This window comes from Condylura cristata, unplaced genomic scaffold (genome assembly GCF_000260355.1).
Source record: "Condylura cristata isolate star-nosed mole 26May11 unplaced genomic scaffold, ConCri1.0 scaffold00001, whole genome shotgun sequence".
Taxonomy (NCBI): Eukaryota; Metazoa; Chordata; class Mammalia; order Eulipotyphla; family Talpidae; genus Condylura; species Condylura cristata.
Window position 1 is genome coordinate 76,450,790 of NW_004567102.1, and position 19,131 is coordinate 76,469,920.

General features: G+C 38.3%; 1 protein-coding gene across 1 annotated transcript in view; it reads left to right on the forward strand.

The window, feature by feature from the left end:
* Window positions 1-19,131, forward strand: part of LOC105853295 (utrophin-like) — a 183,028-nt gene that overhangs the window by 90,493 nt on the left and 73,404 nt on the right. The window lies entirely within an intron of this gene.

Below are 19,131 nucleotides of genomic sequence, written 5' to 3' on the forward strand. Positions count from 1 at the left end.
GCTGTGCTTTGACCCACTTGGGAGGGCCCCGAGTTCATATATTTTAACAGAAAAGGATGTGAACTATATGGGTGCAATTTGATAATATATAGTACTGTGATATATAACAACATACAGTATAGATTCTCTTTTTATTGACACTGTTTTCTCAGTGAAATAAGAAGCAAAGTCATCCACTGAATAGGATAAGAGGGAAAATATGGAGATGGCTGAGGAAAGAGAAGATAGACAATGTAGTCCAAAAGTGTATGTGTTCATAAGCTAGGAATGTACAAGACCACAGGTGGTGTGATTGGTCAGCTTGAGTTCAGTTCTCATGAACTTGAACTTAGAACAGCTGGTGTCAATATTTTTCTTCATCTGCATTTAGTTGTTTCTGTGAAGGTGAAGAGTTAACTGGAGAACTGAATTTACAAATGTGAAGGAAAAAGAGAGAAAGGAGGGAGTTATAAAATTACAAAAGATTTAAGAAATCCTAGGAAGTTAATGCAGCGATCACATGCGGAATAGAAGTCGAATAAGGAAGACGAGGATGTGAGAGAGATGAGGGGTGGGAAAGCTGTCTGTGGTCAGTGGCCTGGACACATCAGTGGAATTTAGACTTGTTCAGTGGGGAATGGGAGAGGAGCATGCACTTCAGAGAAGCAGCTGGTGGTCAGAGAAGGGACACTAGAAATGGAGTTTATGGACTCCAGAAGATGTTATTAAGGACAATAGCTGGTGTTCTTGTGAAAGTAAGGTGCACAAGCTGGGTGGAGAACAGGGTTGGTGGAGAGCAGCTCAAGTGTCTGAAAGGCTGGAGTGGTGGAGCATCATGATCAAATCATGAGCTGGAGACAAAGCCGGTTGTCAAGATGATGGTTAAGAGAAGGGTAATGTAGTGTAGTTGGGGATTCTAATGCAATAATGGCTTCTGTCCTTTTCATCCATTGAATCTTAGATGGAGCTAAGGATCATTGGATCCTTAGCTGGAAATGGGTAGAGGAATAAACCACATTGGATATAGGTTATTCCTGCTTTCTAAATTCCTTGGTGCCCATTTCTTAATCTAGGTTATTATTGATCTAGACTACTGTTGAACCACTGAGGGATGTTTTCCCCAATGAGTGGGGTTTCCATTTGACAGTCTGTATTTACCTTTTTGAATTATGTATTGGATAGAGCACACATGAATAACACTGATAGTGTTTCTCATCTCCTTTTATATCCTATTATGAATAATCCTTATGTAGAGGTTCTCACTGATTCTACATTCTAGTGTGCAGTCACTTGTGGTCTTTTCTAGTATCCTTACTAGTTTACTAATGATCCAAAACTGTAGGCTCTATCAACATTATATAATATCAGTGTTTTGACAGAAGCTTCATGAATAACTGTGAAATAAGCAAGCTGAGATGCTAGGAGACATAAATTAGGAAATATATTTTAGAGCAGTTTAGTGGAGATGCACATTAATTTCGCTATGGCCCCCATAACAGAGCTCATACGTGGGTTGGTTGGTTTGAACAATGGGAAATATTTTCCTCATAGTTCTGGAGACCTGAGATCTGAGATCTAGTACTGACAGTCTCTTCGGAGGCCTCTGTCCTTGGCTGTTTCTCCCTCTGCTGTCTGTCTTGTGTCTCCATGTGGTCTTTCCTTGTAAATATCCATATCTTAAAATTGCTCAAAATTCCCTCTTTGATGGACACGTCATACTGGGTTAGGACCCACACTCATTTTAACTAAGTTGCCTTTTTAAAAATTAAGCTGTTCAAATACAGTCACATTTGAATCACTATAAATTATTATAATTATAGTAAATCTCTGTGCTAATAACAATTGTGGCAGTATTTAAGCATATGGCATCTACCCAAGTTGCTTACCTTTCTTACTGAACTTTGCCAGCCATAGTCACTGACTAGTTCAACTGTAGTTGAACCTGAGCTTTGCCAGTTTCTAAGCTAATTCTTAAGTCGATCCTCAAAGTTTTCTTAAAATCAAAATGCTCTGGGCATCTGCTTCAGGGCACCTCATTCTATCATTGTTATTGGAGACTTTAGCTTGTCTTGAGGTTTGACTTCATTGGTGAAATCTAGTGTGTGTGAGGGCCGGGAGGTGGGAGTTGTTGTTGATGGTGGTGTATGTAAACAACTTAAGATCAATTTAATAACTAAAAGGATACAAGAAATAATTTAGTCTAATCTTCTATGTATAATGGAAGAAAATGAGCTGCACAGTGTGGTTTAATGAAATCTGAATTTTCATCTCTCCCTCTCATGTCCATCAGATACATATACTTTGGCAGTTTCTAAGATACAGGAGAGGCTCTACAGAACGCCCAGACACTGTCGGCACAGAATCAGGGCTATGTCTGTGTTTACTTTTCTGAAACTTACAGTGCTGTTCCTTTGCTGTATTGTAACAAGCTGTGGCCTGCACATCGCTTTCCAAGTGTTTGGATATCTGTCTAACCCCCATTTCTTAGACTCCTTCTACTCCAACTTTGATCCTTAGGTTATTTTTCAGGAATGATCAGGAGTGATTTCAGTTCATGTACACATTTATTTCCAATACATTTTTTTCTTTTCTTTTTTTGAACATTTATTCGCTTATTTATCCATATAGAACTGGGGTACAAGCCAGAGGTGCAGGGGTGGCGAAAGGCTTCACCAGAGACAGAGTGGGGAGCATAAGAGGCACATCTACAAAGTACACTGTTGAGGGGAGCAGTAGGCAGTCAGGAAAGATCTACCGTGCCAGGTGAATCACCTTTGGGGCTGGGTATCGAACTCACACTGAAGCGACATGGCCAGCTTGCAGTGCTGCGTCCTAACCCATTGCCCCCAGGGAGGGCCTATTTCCAGTATTTTTTATCTAACTGATTATAGAACTTTTCAGTGTAGCATTATGATATAGTTTTAAATAGAACATGAAATAAATTTAAAACTTATTTTCCTCAGTTATGTTTACATAAAATTTAGTGTTGAGCTTTTTCTTTTAATTTTGTCTATTGTTCCAAACTAAATTTTTCTCACTTCTTACTATTATAATCCTTTATCATAATAGAGTTTAAAAAATCTTTTTAACTTCAAAATCTTGTCTTGAGACTTAAAAAGTATGCAGTTAAAATCAATCTAAATCAGTCCTTAAATGACTTGATCCTAATATTAGGCAAGTTGTAATTCTCTAAATTCCCCATAGAAAAAGGGGGAGCTCATAATTGATTTCTAACTCATTTTTCTCATCTTCAGGTAGATGTCTGAGTTACTTTGTTTTGAATAGTACTGTACTACTTAGAGAAGTTCAATTAATTTGACAAAATTTCTCAACACAAAATTAGAATGTCTAGCAATTACCAAATGGAGTTGTGATTTCTAAAATAAATAAATTTAATGCTGATTTCTCAATTATTCCATGAGATAGGGTCTCATAAATGCAACTTTGAAATGTCACTGTGAACAAATCTTTTAAAAGATCGGTATTAAAACAGATACCATATGTCCTTCTGTAGTAAACAAGACAACTACACATCCACAAGATAAATCTAAAACCACTCGTACTGATGGTACATAAATAAGCACTTTAAATTTCAAAGAACATCATTATATAGAGAGGTTTTTTTTTCTTAAATTTTTTATGTTTGGGCAATATAACTTCTGATATCGTGTGTCTGGTGTCAATAACAATGCTTGAAAACTGTTAGGTCATTCAAAAGTTGCTTCTAGTGTTGTCAAAGAGTCATGTGAAGAATTCAATATAATATTAAATTATAAGGTGGTAAAATTAATTGCAAGTGTACATATGACTAACCTAGATCCTTAACAACTTACATGTTCAAATTGATTGAGAACATTTTGGGAGGGCTCTTTTTTTTTTTTTTTGAGGGGTCCTTCTTGTTTGGAGAGTGGTATTTCATCATCTGTCCTGAAGCACCAAGTATTGGCCCTTACAGTGAAAAATTATCGAACTTCTCACATGGTCTTAGGTAGGCCCTGCTTCATTCTCACCTTTCCCACTCGCTACACAGTCACAGCGAGGCTTTAAGGCGTATTGTTCCAATCTTCAGTGCTATTTCTGTCTATCTGCATATACAAACCACTTAGCAAAGTACAAATAATGCATACTCAATAAGCAGAATATGTTGGAGTTATCCTTTAAACTATGACTTATATTTTCAGTATGTTTTCAATTTTAGTTACTCCATGTCCAGATTTTGTATAATGTTTGATTACTATAGCTTTGAATATCTACTTACTTTTATTATTTTAGCCTCTTAGTGGCTTAAAAGATAACTTTGACTACTCAGGAAATGGGATGAAGTCATTGAAACAATATTATTTTGAGAAGTCATATAGGATAAAATATGAGCCTACAGACTGGAAGATTACTTATGTCTTGTTCTTAATTTAAAAAAAAAAAAAAAGCTTATCTTGGTAAGGTCATGCCTTTAGCCATATCTGTCTTTAAGAGTTTATCAAAGATTAATAGGCAGATTATAAATGTTTAACAGTGAATGTAATTACCTAAAGGCAACATTTGAATGCTACTGTATAATAAATAAAGAGACAAAATTAATACACATTTTCTTACATTTACAGTTGCATGGCTTTATCCTGGGTCATGCAAATGTCTGCTTCCATGGTAACTATGAAACTGGTTACTGTGTGAAAGATTCGTATCTCAGATTTATGGGTGCAATCATCTCAGATATTTTGGAGTTTCAACATGAGAACTCCTATTTTCAAAGTCTTAAGATTTCTAACTGTTCTTCTATATGGTAATTCTTATGATGTATATCAGTGATTCAATAACATACCTTTTCATAACCAGTCTTTAATAATGACAGTGCCAATCACTTCATCATCCAGTCATCCAGCCATCCAGTCACCCAATCCCCCATAATATGCATAATGCCTGTACATTTAAATTGAGACTGAATATGCAAAGGGCAATAAGACATAGACTCTACTCTTCAGAGACATATTTTAACATTATTATACTGAAATGCTCAGTGCTTGTGGCTGTATCTGGAAGGCATATTAAATATTTATGTGATGACTCTAAAAATTCCAGCTAGATTGATATTGTAAGATCATACTTCAGACCCCCTGGTCTACTCAATCAGCTGGCAACTATATATGTAAAAACCAGAAAAGCAGGCATAGCAAAGATGGACTCCAAAATGTAACAACAATTCTATAGATAGAAATAAAGTAAAAAAGAAAAGTAGTTAGTAGGGTTGATGCTGTTGGGAGAAAAAAATATGCCAGTCCTGCCTGATGAGCAAGCAGAAAGCCCCATAGCAAATTCACTACTGGAAATCTCTCTATATGCATTGCATTGAATGACTCACAGATTGATGTCATTTTCTTCTGTAATGGAAATGTCTGGGGAACTGATATTATGAAACATCAATATGGCTTAGAACCTTAATTAAATCCCTATACTTTCTTGGGGGTTCTAACCAGTGACTCAGAATAGTATGCCTTTTTGGCAACAACAATAATAAATATTTTGTCCAGTACTTAACAGCACGTGCAAACAGGGAGACTCATTAAAGAATGGTAATAATGATAATGACAGTGATTATGATGTTAGTGATGGAGGAGGAGGAAAGCAAATCTTCATAGTGCTCTGACAGTAAATTGTTTTGCCAGGACCTGGCACATGGTAACAGCACACAGGAAACAGTGGCTGAATCTCCTCCCATCATTGTTCAAATTCTGTCCTGACAGTTTTGATCACTATGTTTCTAGAACCGCCTGGATGTATGTGTTATTTAAATTAAATAATCATATTAAAACCTGTTATTTAGTGTCTAAGACAGATCAGCAGAACTGGTTAAGATTAACCCACTAAATTAGAAAAGGGTCACCTTCCGAGCTCTACAACTACCAGTCTGTAAATAAACAGTCATGTTTAGTCCCACATAGGTGCATATTTTGTTCTCTCAAATGTCAAAATAAATTACAACTTTAAAATATACAGTGTTTTTAGTGACAGTTTGGAATAATTTTATTTCCCTATCTAATGACTTAATTTTTAGTATCATACTTAAAATTTATAGAAAGCAAGACCATTTATATGCAGCTTCTCTTTCCAGAATACAAGGTTATCATCCCATCAATTACTTAGAAAGCACTTACAGTGTAGATGGTATTTATTTGTAATGTTAAGGCTTTACCTCAAATACCTTATTTTAAGATTGGATAAAATTGCAGGTGCACTTTTTACCATTCAATTTACACTTCATTTTCATAAGAATATAAATATGTTTGTTTGGGCAGTTGTCAGAGCTCTCATACTCTTTTTTCCAATAGAATTCATTTTGATTTTACAAATGGAAATCACCAAGAATGACTGAAAGTGTATGATTCAGGTATAATTTCTTGTAGCACTTTCCACTCCCCTAGGGCAACCCTGTCCTTTGCTTAACTGAATTTCATTCCCATATTCAAATCTCATTATGGGAAAGCCAGGGCATCTGAGCCTTAAACTATATTACCAAGCTACAAAGGCAAACTAACTGATTAAAATAACACATTTGCACATTGTCTTTAAACAGCAACATTCACCATTCAATTTAGCCTGTGTATGTGTTTAGTGACTTTTCTCCCTACTTAAGTAATCTGAGGCTCTCTCTGCAAGCCTGTGATTTCAAAATCTTGCTGCCTTATAAGATACCTAGCAATGGACTCTTTGCTAAAATTGGCTAAAATTAATTTTCAAGTAACCCTCCCACCTTGTGCCACCTCTCCTGACTTACCCAAAACACAGACCTCAGCGGTGTGTTATGTGTGAGATACCAAGACTCAGTTTCCTAAAAGGGTGTGGGGACACCTCCCCGCACAACAGTCAATTCTCAAACACTGAAAATGCGTCTGAGAAGTCAACAAAATTCTGACACTGTCTACACAGAGTGTCAGGTTCCACGAGTCAAAGGTTCCGTCCCCTGAGACTGTATTCTAGTTTAGATACGACAAACCGAGGGTGACACCCAGGCTTCTGACTGACTACAGAGTGGATATTCCCACAGCCCCCTCCTCAGACTGCAGATGCGGACTGCAACCCAGGTTATTATCTGTCCTGCTGACCTGTCTGCCATAGCCAGAGGGTCCCGGATACTCTCCTCAGGTGCTATTGATTTATTTGAAGGGCACACAGAACTCAGGGATCCTGTTTCCTTGCTAGGTCATCATTACAAAGAAATCTAATTACTGCAAGTCAACAGCCACTTGGAAGAGAAGCATAAGGTGTGGAGAAAAGACACACCATTCTCCTCTTATCTCCATGTGCTTCCCAACCCTGAAGCTCTCTGAAGTCTCTCTTTCTGTCTTTTTATGGCCACATAGCCATGATTAACTCATTGGCCATTGGCAGTTGAACGTAACCTCTAGCTGCTCTCCCCTCCCAGGACATCTTGGGGTGGGAGTTATGCTCCCTATTCATGTTAGTTTCCCTGGCAACCAGCCCCCATGTTCAGCTGCTTCCGATAAGTTAGTAAAGCTGTTCGCAGTTGTCTGAGTCAACACCTACTTGCCACACTCCATTTAGTTCTCTGCGTTTGGATTTGTGTCATACACCTAATAAGTACCATGGGAACCTTACTCAAAATATCCCAAGTCTAGAGAGGCAAAGGCCACCTAGTAGCTGTCCCCCTCTGGTGGTGAAATTAAGAGTGGACAGCAAATGTAGGTAAGACATAATGTGCTCAAAAGCCCAGTGATGCAGTCCACTGTATCCATCCCAGTGCCAATAACTGCCTGTAACACTCTCCACCTAGAGACAATTTCATTTATCTCATGGTTTATTTATTCATCTGGGGAACTTCTGTTTGTATGTTATGTTTGTAACATACTTTGCTAGACACAGGTCAGGCATCTTTTCATAAGGTTGCTTTTGTTGTCACAGATTTCACCATTTCACATCAGTCAGGCTTGAAAACAAGTAATTAGAGTGCACTTGAACTATACACAAGTTCCGTGATGTAAACTTGAACTCACAACCAGAGGTATACAGATGAGTCATGATTATTTGTATTTAAGAAGATTGCAAAAGGCCTGTAAAGAGCAGATTTGCCTTTGGACTAGAAAAGAGACCTTGGTAAATAAAAATTCACTAAAGAGAGATACCGAACTCCTCCAGGGAAAATCCTCTAAATTAACCATAGTTCTACTTGGTATATTCAGTAGTACAAAAGGTACTACAGGCTTTTCTGTCAGGTATACTGAAAGAAAGAAAATATAAGTTCATCACCTAATACAGTGCCTGATAATAGCAGACTTAATATATCTGTTGTAGGATGAAATACATTTATGTGTGCATGGAGAATGCTGTTTTATTACTGTGGGAAGCTAGAGGATTCCTGTCTTATTTTTAGTATTCTGATTCAGGCATCATTTTTTATATTAATGGGGTGGAACCAAAATGAATTTATATATTAAATGTTCATTTAGGGATGTTAACCAAAACTTTAAAGCACTATGAAGGAGATTTTTTTTTTTAACTTTGCCTGCATACCAATGAAAAGTAAGCCTGTTTTCTTTCCTCTTTTATGCAATTTTATTAGTGCTATCAAATTTAATGACTCTTCTGCCCTTTCTTGCTGTCATACTGTAATGACTTCAGACCCATATATGCTGATTTAGCTTTGAAAGCAAGTTGTGAAAAAAAGTAAATTACATTTTAGCAGATATTCCTTATGTTTGGACCATTATTTTTCTGCTTATATTCTCCAAGAAAGTTAAGTGCTTTTTTCTAAAAAATAAGTAAATAAAAAATAAGGAGGCCCGCTGCACCAGCGATGCCGATGTCTGTTGCAGCTCAGATGCTGTGTCTAGAAACAGCTTCCTGGATGCGTGTCTCCTGCAGCCACAGTCCCACGGGACTCCACTCTTAGAAAGGGTCCGCGCTGGGTTAATACTCTACTGCCGCCATCTTGAAATTCTTAGTACTAGCTGAACAATGGGCCCAGCAATTTTACTCACAGAGCTCTGGGAATTTATCTAGCTAAACTTCCTTCCACCAAGAAGAAAAACATGAATGTGTTTTTAGACATAAAATGATAACTTTACAATAACTAAAGTCTCTTGAATCATACTTCAGAGAGCATCCTCCTTCTCAGGTAAGTCAGTCATTCCAAGCCCCCAGTGTGAGGTCTGGACCCCTCATTATAACTATTTATGTTTCTATTTGTCAGTTTGGGCTGAGCCGTGACTATTTTTGGGCCTCTATTTCCTTTTGACTCGCTAACTGTTCTGCTATCTTTATTTGCCTGGTTGGACACTGTTGTACTCAGGTTTTCTTTGCATCTCACTCTCCTGTTTCCTTATCTTTTCTCAGCTCCCTAAAATTGGATGCACCAGGGATTGGACAGTACTTTCTCTCCACTTATTTTCACTGAATTCCTCTGCCTCCTGGTAGCTACCATCTGTATGCCAACCTCTCACTCCCAAATTCCTGCCTGTTTACATGTCATCTTGACTTGCGAATGTGCTAGTCCTTACAACTTAATGCTCCTAACTGAATTCCTGAAGCTGCTCTCACTCATCTCCAACCCAGTCTCCATTTCTCTCAATAGCCGTTTATTCAGTCTTATCTTTCATATTGAGTCCACTAGGAAATCTTGTTGACTCTATGTTCAAAGCATAGAATCTGAATCTAACTACCTCCGCCAGCAGTTTCTACTCTGGCATTAGTGTTCATACTCAGATAAATGAAAGCTCGGCAGTGACTTCCAGTCTCATCCGGAATAAAAGCCACAGTGCTCCAAACACTCTAGAACACCTGACATGATCTGACCGACCTCCCTTTCTTGCTGTTTTCTCTTTCTGCACACTAGTTTCAGCCACGCTATTCCCTTGGGTGTTTGCAGTCACAGGACCATGCTGTCTCCTGTGCTCTTGAACTTGAATACGCTTCCCTTCTACACTCATGCTAACTTGACTGTTTTCTAGTGTTTGATCTCTGGCACCTTTCCAAGAAAGACGTCTCACACTTTCCCACTTGATTTGTAATCTCTTTCAATGTTCTCCTGACCTCATACCAATTCTATCTTTTTCTTTTCACATAACATTTATCATCTGCTAGCACAATTGCATAATGCCTGTTCTCTTTTTGTCTATGGCTCACAATCTAGATTCTCAGCCATAATGGTTGAGATGTTAAATGAATGAAATATACCCCGAAGTAGCATGGCCTTGGGTATAAATGTTCTTTGTTTCTCTTTAGCTCTCTATATTTCTTTTTTTATTTACTCATGTTTGAGAGAATTTTGCAATTATATGTACTCTGAATTTTAACAAACATAATAACTGACAAAGTAAGCAACAATCTTAAGAATAGAAATAATATCAATTACATGGCATCTTTGTAACCATAAGAAAATTAATCCATGTCATTATGCTTTATGCCTTATGATTAGTCAGCCAAGAGGTTACCTCTTTTCTTAATACCATCCTGGGGAAGATATCCAATTCAAGAGTTGATAAGAGTTTTGTGGAAGAAGGAATAATTGGCTTATTTTTGTTGAGACAGTCTTTATAATACAGCTTATTATTTTATCCTGTGTGCTGAATATTTTCACTGTCTTGCATAGAATTTTGACACATTGAGTGTTGGATGATTTAAGTTTCCTAACAGATATTTGGAAAAGCTTAAACAGATGAGGTTTCTCATTCAACATCTATGTTGTCATGTGTTACATTTTATAAATCATTGTGGCTCCAGAGAGATGAGAAAGTTTTATGACTGTTATAGATATAAGAAAATTGCTTATAAAGCACTTGTAATTTGTAACTTGTAATAATGCTGCCCTTTGAAAAGTAGCATTTCATGATGTTCTTTTTAATAGTAATCCCATTAAAAATGTAGCTGTTACATTTGAAAATGATGGTGTTTATTTGGGTAGGGAAAATGGAAGAGGAAAGAGTATATGGGGAGTGAGGATGAGGCGATCACTTTGATGAAGGGCAGATAAAACATGTGCCCATTTGAAGTTTATTCTCGAATGTATTATTTTTGTAAACAAATGGCAAATCATTAAAATTTTGAGGGAATTGAAAAGTAGTAATTTTTCTAATGATAGATAAACTTGATTCCATTCAACATGAAATACAATATACTTCAAGTTTATTATTTCTTGAAAGTATAATTTTAATTATGATAAAATATATATTTTATAAAATTAAGAAAAATTGCTGCCATTGTTTAATAGTCATTTTATTTTACATCATTTCCTTTTTGCATATTTGTGTTTCATAGAGTGTTGACAGCATACGTAGTCCTTACCCTGTCTTTCCACTTATATGTGTGTCATTGCTCTCCACATCGTCGTGCAGTCATTACCTGAATAAATTTTCAAGGTTACATAATGGCCTCTCATGTTGCCATAGCATAGTGAACCTAAACATTTTCCAGGTGTTAGATACTTAAGTTGTTTTCTGGTTTTTTTTTTTTCATAAATAATGTCATAATGAAAATGTTTAGGTTTGTAGCATTTTCTGGATCATTTTCTTAGATTATATTCCCAAAGGTGAAATTCTTGGTTCACACAATATGAACATAATAATAGCAATGACTCTTGATATATTGCCAACCTACTTTCCCAAGTGATTGGGCCAATTTTCCACCTCCACCATTGCATGAAAGAAAAGTTTCATTGCATCTTTGCCTGTAATTTTTCATGTGCTCTGTGAACCTTGTATTATTAGCATTAAACTGCTGGCATTCTGTGTCTGTGTGAGAATTTAGAAAGCAGTTTTGAGTGTCAGATCCTTGACTCAAGTTTATCTTCCAAATAAAAGGAGAGCTGTTTGGATATATTTGATTTAGCTGTGTTGATTCTGTTGTCCTAGATGGGAAAATTCACTCATTGTTTCTAAGAATCTAAAGTGACAAAAAATACTTGCAATATGGTTTTACGCTTAACAAACATTATTACTTCATTTTAACGGATCACATAGGTTCATTTTTCTCATAACTGAATAATTTGCCCCTTAGAAAAGTTAAATTCAGTTGTCCCTACAAAGGAAGGTTGAGTCCTGATGTAAGTTTTCCAAAACTATAGATAAACAGAACTTTCTTGTTGGGTAATGAAGAACATCTGAGGAATGAAACTCGGTCGGTCTTGTGGTAGAGCTAAAAATGGCTATACAGCTTTGGGGTTAACATCATCTTAATAATAACTGGTAATTTCACAGCACTGAATAATTTCATATTAGGGTCACACGAACTATCTCACCTGTGATGTGAATAGAATGAGAGGTTTTGTTATCAACACACAGAGCGATTACTGGTTGAACCCAGGAGCTCCCTAAGTGGGTGCCTACCTGGTGTTGGCTGGGCTCTGTGTAACACAGGACTTTGGGCTGCAAGCCCCTATCTCGTTTTGCTATGCTACGAAACAATTTTTAAATCATCCTGTTCTACATTGACCAAGTGGCCACTCTGAAATCTGGGCACCACTGTGAGGGTTTCAGTGAGTGTTATCTGACACTCCTGTCTGCCAGGCCCGCACAGGCGTGTGTGGAAATGCACCAGCCAGGCAAGTGCCAGAGCCGCGGGTGCCATGAGGAGGGAAGCTGCTCTGTCTGGGAGCTCAGAGCTGGTTATTTTGACGTGAGAATCACACTGAAGCTGGTTCTTGAGGGGTCAGGAAAGGTCTCCCTTGTTCATCTCCTTAATGTTCACAGGTGAAAGTCAGCGAGGTTGTTCAGAAAGGGTTAAAATACTGTCTTTACAGTAGCTCTTCTTCTGAAGGACTCCTGCCCTCCTCTGCTGTTGGCATCTGCCCTGCTGCTTCCTCCCCGAGACCAGCTCTGCCAGAGCTACTCCTGATTCCCAGAATTTTCTTCCCTTGCTTCCGTCTAAGACTTCCGAGGTCCACATTTTCTTTCAAATCAGTTATTTCACTTATTCAATCATTCGCCCAGGAGATACACTGAGTGCTGAAGTTGACATAATGAGGAGGAGCCGCCATTGAAAATGTAAAGAAAAGCTTTCTGCATAGCAAGGGCCATGAGGTAGGGATAGCTTGGCATCTTCCAGGAACAGAAATAAAGACACCGAGGCTCTAACTTCAGATGTGTTAGCAGAGGAGGTCAGAGACCAGGGAGATGGTTGACTTTTTAGCAAATTTGATGTTTATCTCAATGCAACAGGGAGGTTTTAAGTGGGAGAACAAAAAGGTTTAATTTACCTATCATCTTATTTTTATGATCTAGAAAAGTCTAACAGAAGCGAACTTCGGCGCTTCATATCAGAAAACTTAGATGGTTACAGAAAGGAGAAGAGTTGGTTAAAGACGAGGCCGACCCCAGCTTTCATGCACACCCGCTGATCTATGTTTCATTTGTTCTCGTGTCCGCCTAGTAGGTTGCCAGTTGAGGACAAAAGGGTCAGCAGGGGTGCCTGTCCCCTGTCCAGGTTCTTCGCAGTCCCTGTTTTCATATAAAGAGACTTGCAGGATCCTGTATTACTACCGTTTGCTAGCAGCAGCTCAGCCATTACCGCAACTCAATGCCACGTTCATGAGGAAAATGAAGAGCAGCTGATTGACTTGCGAGACTTTCTAACTGAAGCCACGCCAGTTACTGCTTTTTATACCTTCTCACCCCTTAATCCCCAGCCCTTCCCACCAAATTAGAGCAGGTGGGGAGACATGCCCCCAGGCCATTACTGGAGGATAATCGAGAATCTCTCTTCAGGCATTTAAAATTGACTAAGAAGCAATTCACGTTGCTGCCTGGCACTCAAAGGAAACCAGTAGCTACTGAAGAGCACCTGAGTTTGAGAGGGGCAGAGAAGTGGGAGAAAAGTGGCCTCTGCCACAGGCTGTGGGGCCGGTAGAAATTCTGTTGAGAGTAAAGACACGTTGGCTTTAGTGGTTGAGTTCAGATATTCCAATCAAGCTGACATCCTTGGGCTTCTCTTACTTTCAGTGAGCCCGCAGAACTGCTGAACAGAAAACACAGTAAAAGACTAGATTGCCTTCCCTCTGTTGATTGTTTTCTTGAGTTGCTTTCTCCATAATTACCCTTAATCTAATTCCAATTTCTTTTCAACATACAGTTCACATATTTTTGAGGCTGTTGCTGTGAATCCCCTCTTCACTGCCCTCTCTCTTCTGTGCATTTCTTCAGTATCCTGTTTGTAACCTTCTGGGAGGATAGGACACCACATTGTCACTAGCATTTTCTTCTCTTTACACTGTAAGTTCCTTAAGAGTAGGGTTCATGGTTTTTTAATCGCTTTCTCCTCTTATGCCTGGCATATTTCCTTATAGATTTATAAATTTAATATATTTAAACACTTTTATTTTGGTAGAAATATTGCCTGAAGGGGAATTCATTTTATCCCTTTCAATGGAGTCCAACCCTTATTTAGCTAGGGAGAGAGAAGGATATTTGATGGTAATAAAGTACTGACCAACAGGATACTGAAATATTTAATACTTAGTAGCAGATAATTAGATGATTGGATAAAGCTAACAACATAGGAAATACACAAAAAAATACAAAATTGATAATACACAAAAAATAAATAGCTCAATTATGTCAAAACTAAGTGGAATTCAATATTCTAAATTAGGATAATCAGATATGGGAAACTTTGTTATATTTTGTCCTGCCATACTTTAGAATTTTATATGTTTAATTATGAAAGCATTCCTTCTCTTATTCATTATTCACCAAGCATTTATTGATTCATTGAGTGTGTGTGTGTGTGTGTGTATTGTGTATGGTATGTATGTTCTAGGCAGGCACTGAGGAGAATTTCAAATGATTACAAAATGAGGCTTTCTGTGGAAGAATTGACAGGATAATGGAAGCCACTGACGAAAGTCACAGAAAGTCACAGTGTGTCAGGATGAGCTGTGTTAGAGGAATAGAGCTCTGGAAACACTGAGGTAGGAACATGCTGAGTATACAGGATGAGCTATTAATTTGCAAATGGGTGGGACAGAGGTTAGAAAACAAGCAGATTACTTAGAGGACTTTTAGGAGGAGAAGGAACAGAATTTTTACTTTAATTATTTAGATAGTAAATAACTCACATAACATAAATGTACTCCATTCAGGTATACACTTCGATTTTTAGTGATCCATGGTTACACAGCCATCACCACTCCAGTTTTAAGTTTTCATTACCTCATGCCTATGAGCATCTACTCCTTCCCCCAACCTCCCAGCCCTGAGCAGCCACTACCCTGCCTTCTATCTCTATACACTTACCGTTTTGGACGTCTGATGATAATAGGCTTTTGTGTCTGGTTTCTTTCACTTGGTATGATGTTTTCAAGATCCATTCATGTTGTAGCATGTACATGCATTTCATTCATTTTTATTGCGGAATAAGACCTCATTGTATGAGTATGCGGCATTTGGTTTGCCCATCCCAGATGATAGATGTTTGGGTTGTGTCCACACTTTGGGTTCTGTGAATAATGTTGCTGGACATAAACGTTCAGTTCTATTGGACATATCCATGGGCTACAAATGTTGGTCCATGTGACGACTCTGTGTCTAATATGGTAATGAATGGCCAACTTTCCTCCAAAGTCATGGCACTGTTCTATTATGCCCCCCACCCACAGCTCATGAGGGCTCCGACTTCCTCACACCATTGTCAAAACTTGTTATTGGCTGGGCATCAAGTTGTTGTGAATGAAAATATAAAGTCATTAAAATGGAAACATTTCCAATTAGGCTGTTGTATTCATTTAAGGAAGCATGTACACAGGTCAGATGGCACTAGAACTTAAAGCTCAATGTCACTTTGTAGCTCTGTGTACAGAACAACTCTATTAGAGACTCGTTATCTTGTCACATTCACCAGGTGGTTAGGGAATACTGGTTTTCTCTTATGTCTAATTGAGAGGTGGGGAGGGGCTTGAAGTTATTATGTGTAATGATGTTGGAAGTTAAACCCACTTCTGATATGCAATTAAATATAATTGAAATAGGACAAATTGCATAATAAAATTAAATCTGCAAAATACGGTCCGATATTAAATGGAGGCAGTTCTCTAGGATAGCTGGGTGGTGAGTCGCCACCAGGGCTCAAACCCCAGGTTTCTAGTTGGCATGATTCACTGCCCGTACTTGCCTCTTGTGTCTCTCCTTTCCAACCTTGGCACATCAGAGGAGTTCATGAGACAACCCCCCTCAGTCCTCAACAATACCCTGTGCAGAGAGGATGGTTTGATGTTCTCTAGTCCTATGGGACTTTCCCACACCCAGACTCATTTTTCTGAATCTTGGGGAGCTGGCAATGACCTTATAAAAACCAATAATGTATATTTATTTGACAGTCACCTCCCCGCCCTCCCCATTCTGTCCAGATTTTCAGTGACTTCCCAGTGCCTATGACTGAATAAGTCTCAGATGCTTACTGCAGCACCCAGTGGTCTTTGTGATCTGCTCTCACCTGCCCCTCAGCCTCAGTTACTGCCACCTTATCTGCACAAGATGGACTGCCCAAGTGCAGCAGGCATTGACGAAGGTACTAGCTCTGGGACATACACAATGGTTTAGGCAGAGCAATTGGGGATGGGAAAGGGGGGAAGCTACTTTAAATCGGGTGGGTGGGCCTCATTGAGAAAGTCTCCTGGGATGAGGGATCTGCCATGCCCATATCTGGGGAAAGAGATTTCTGGGTAGAGCAAACGGCCAGCCACTGAAATTACCCATCATGGGTTAAACTGATAAAAATCCCAGGCCTCCAGGCAGTTGACAGCCCAGCTTTCTCCACTATTCTCTTTCTAGGCAAATACCTATTTCCTGTAGATATTTGAAATTCTAAAAATGGTTTCAAGACAGATCTCTCCTTTGCTCTGTCCCCTCCTGACACTTCTATTCAGCACACACTTTGTAGATTATTAATTACCACGAGTCAGGAATTACTTTCCACCTAAATCACATGGATCAGATCTTCCTTCTCCATCACTAGATCTGGATTTACTGTCTGTGAATTACTGTTCAATTTGTCCACCATCATCACAGGATCAGTGATGCTCCTGCTCCTCCTCCTGGGACACATTCCTTCTGCTCTAGCTTCTCTCCCTTGTTAATTTCCATCCACGTTGTTTCTGTTTTGTGTCAAATCTCTAAATACTCTGTGAATTTTTCATCCATTTGATAAACCACAGCAAAGAGCTATAGGTTCTCCTTCACCTTCTCTTCTGCAATTTGAGAAGGTCGTGCGTGATACTGTGCTTTCCAAAGAAGAAACTTAATGCAGCCCTTGAACTCCAGCCAAGAAATCTTTACCCCCCTGCCGTGTTTTCTGCAAAGATTTGAGCTTTAAGGATAAGTGCTTTTAATCACTGAAATTTGTAGAGGGCTTCCCTGGTGGCCTACGGATTAAGTGTCAGCATTGTCACCACTGCAGCCTGAGTTTGATGCCTGGCCAGGGAGCTGACCCACATGGCGCAGAGACCTCTCCTGTCTCACCCTCTCCTGACCTCCCCTCAGCAGTGTATTTCAGTGGATCCGCCTGTTCTGCTCCCCACTCTGTCCCTGGTGAGCCCTCACTCCCCTGCATTTCTGCCTGTGTACACCCCAATTCTTGCTACATTGACTTCTGTTTTTCACTGCTTTCTTTTAATCAGTATACTTTTGTGTAGGTTGATTTTATATTTCCAAGTGGTTTTGGAAACAAAGACTAGTCTATTTGAATGTAAAAAGAAGAATTGCCTCAAGACCTGTCAATGTGAGCAGCATATATATTTCTGCCTTAAATTTGTACTTTTCCCCATTCTCATGTCTTTTATTTCCATGGATCAGCAATTTTAAATGTCAGTAGATATCTTGTTTCCTTGGAATGTCACACTGCAGGACTTCTTCCCAAGTTGCACTTCTTAAATAGAGATGGTGGAGGTTTTGTCATTTCATGCTTATAAGTGAAAATTGTTCTGGGAATGTATGACTTATGCTTGCTTTATGGCTAGTCTTGGTTTATAGATGCTTGAAAGGGCGTGCAAGTGTATCTCTGGGCTTGAGAGAAACTTATTTCATCACCTATTCTGTACTTTACCAGTGTATCTAAATTGTAGGTTGGTGCTTTTTGTTCACTTTTCATTTATTTATTTATTTATTTTTTGTCAAAGTAATAGCTGCACGTTAGTTAATGGTCCAATAATATTTACAATATCTTTTCACAAAAGACAGTATGCTATTACTCTCTTCCTACTCCTTCCCACCCTTGTTGGTATCTTTCATTTTCATCACCAGTGATTTGGGGGTATTTAATTTGAGTATTTTGCATCAGATGGTTATCTGGATAGTTCCAAATTTTTAATTTTACTGTTTATTTATTACGAAAGGTGAGGGGTTAACCTGTAAACACCTTGTTATCCCAACACGATCAAATATTATTGAAAAGGTAACTGTATTCAGAGGGAAAGGAAGTTATCAACTCTAAAATACTATGAGTGTAATATTTGAAAAAACAAAATATTGACTTTTCATAATACCTTGCCATAGGACTATACTAAGTGCCAAATGTAAAGCTAATAGGTGTTTATGAACATAACTTCACAGTATGATAGGATTAGAAGTCTTGATTTAGCTACAGCATTAAAATAGCTGATGAAAAATCTTCACTTACTCTTACTTACAATAGTCATATAAGCGAGTTTTGTTTTTAAGCCTTACTCCATTAGACTCTTAATCATCAAACATCTTATAGAAGAAGAGCTGAAAGTTTAACCTGGCTTACAAGAGCAAAAATACTAAAGACTGAGTGTTCTGAGAATCCTAGATTTCCATGTAAAACCTCACAAGGGAAAATAGTAACTGCCTCAGATTGAGAAATGGAACCTATTTTAAGATAATTGAAGACTGTCTTTTATGTCTTCTCTTGGTTCAATTTTGATTTCGTGTACTTTTTTTCTCTCTTAATTTTTTTCTTAATATACTCTAAAGAATGCAAGACACTTCTGAGGATCTCATTACTACTTATGAAATTGTTTTCTGTACCACTGGATGTAATTTTTCTTTTTTGTCAGTCATTCTTACAAGAAAAAAGTGTCTTTGAATTGGCTGTTGTATCTTATCATTGTGACAGTAGCAATAATCCTAAAAGTACACTTTGTGAAAGTTTAAATGCACTATTAACAGTTTCCCTTAGGTGCATATTTATACACAC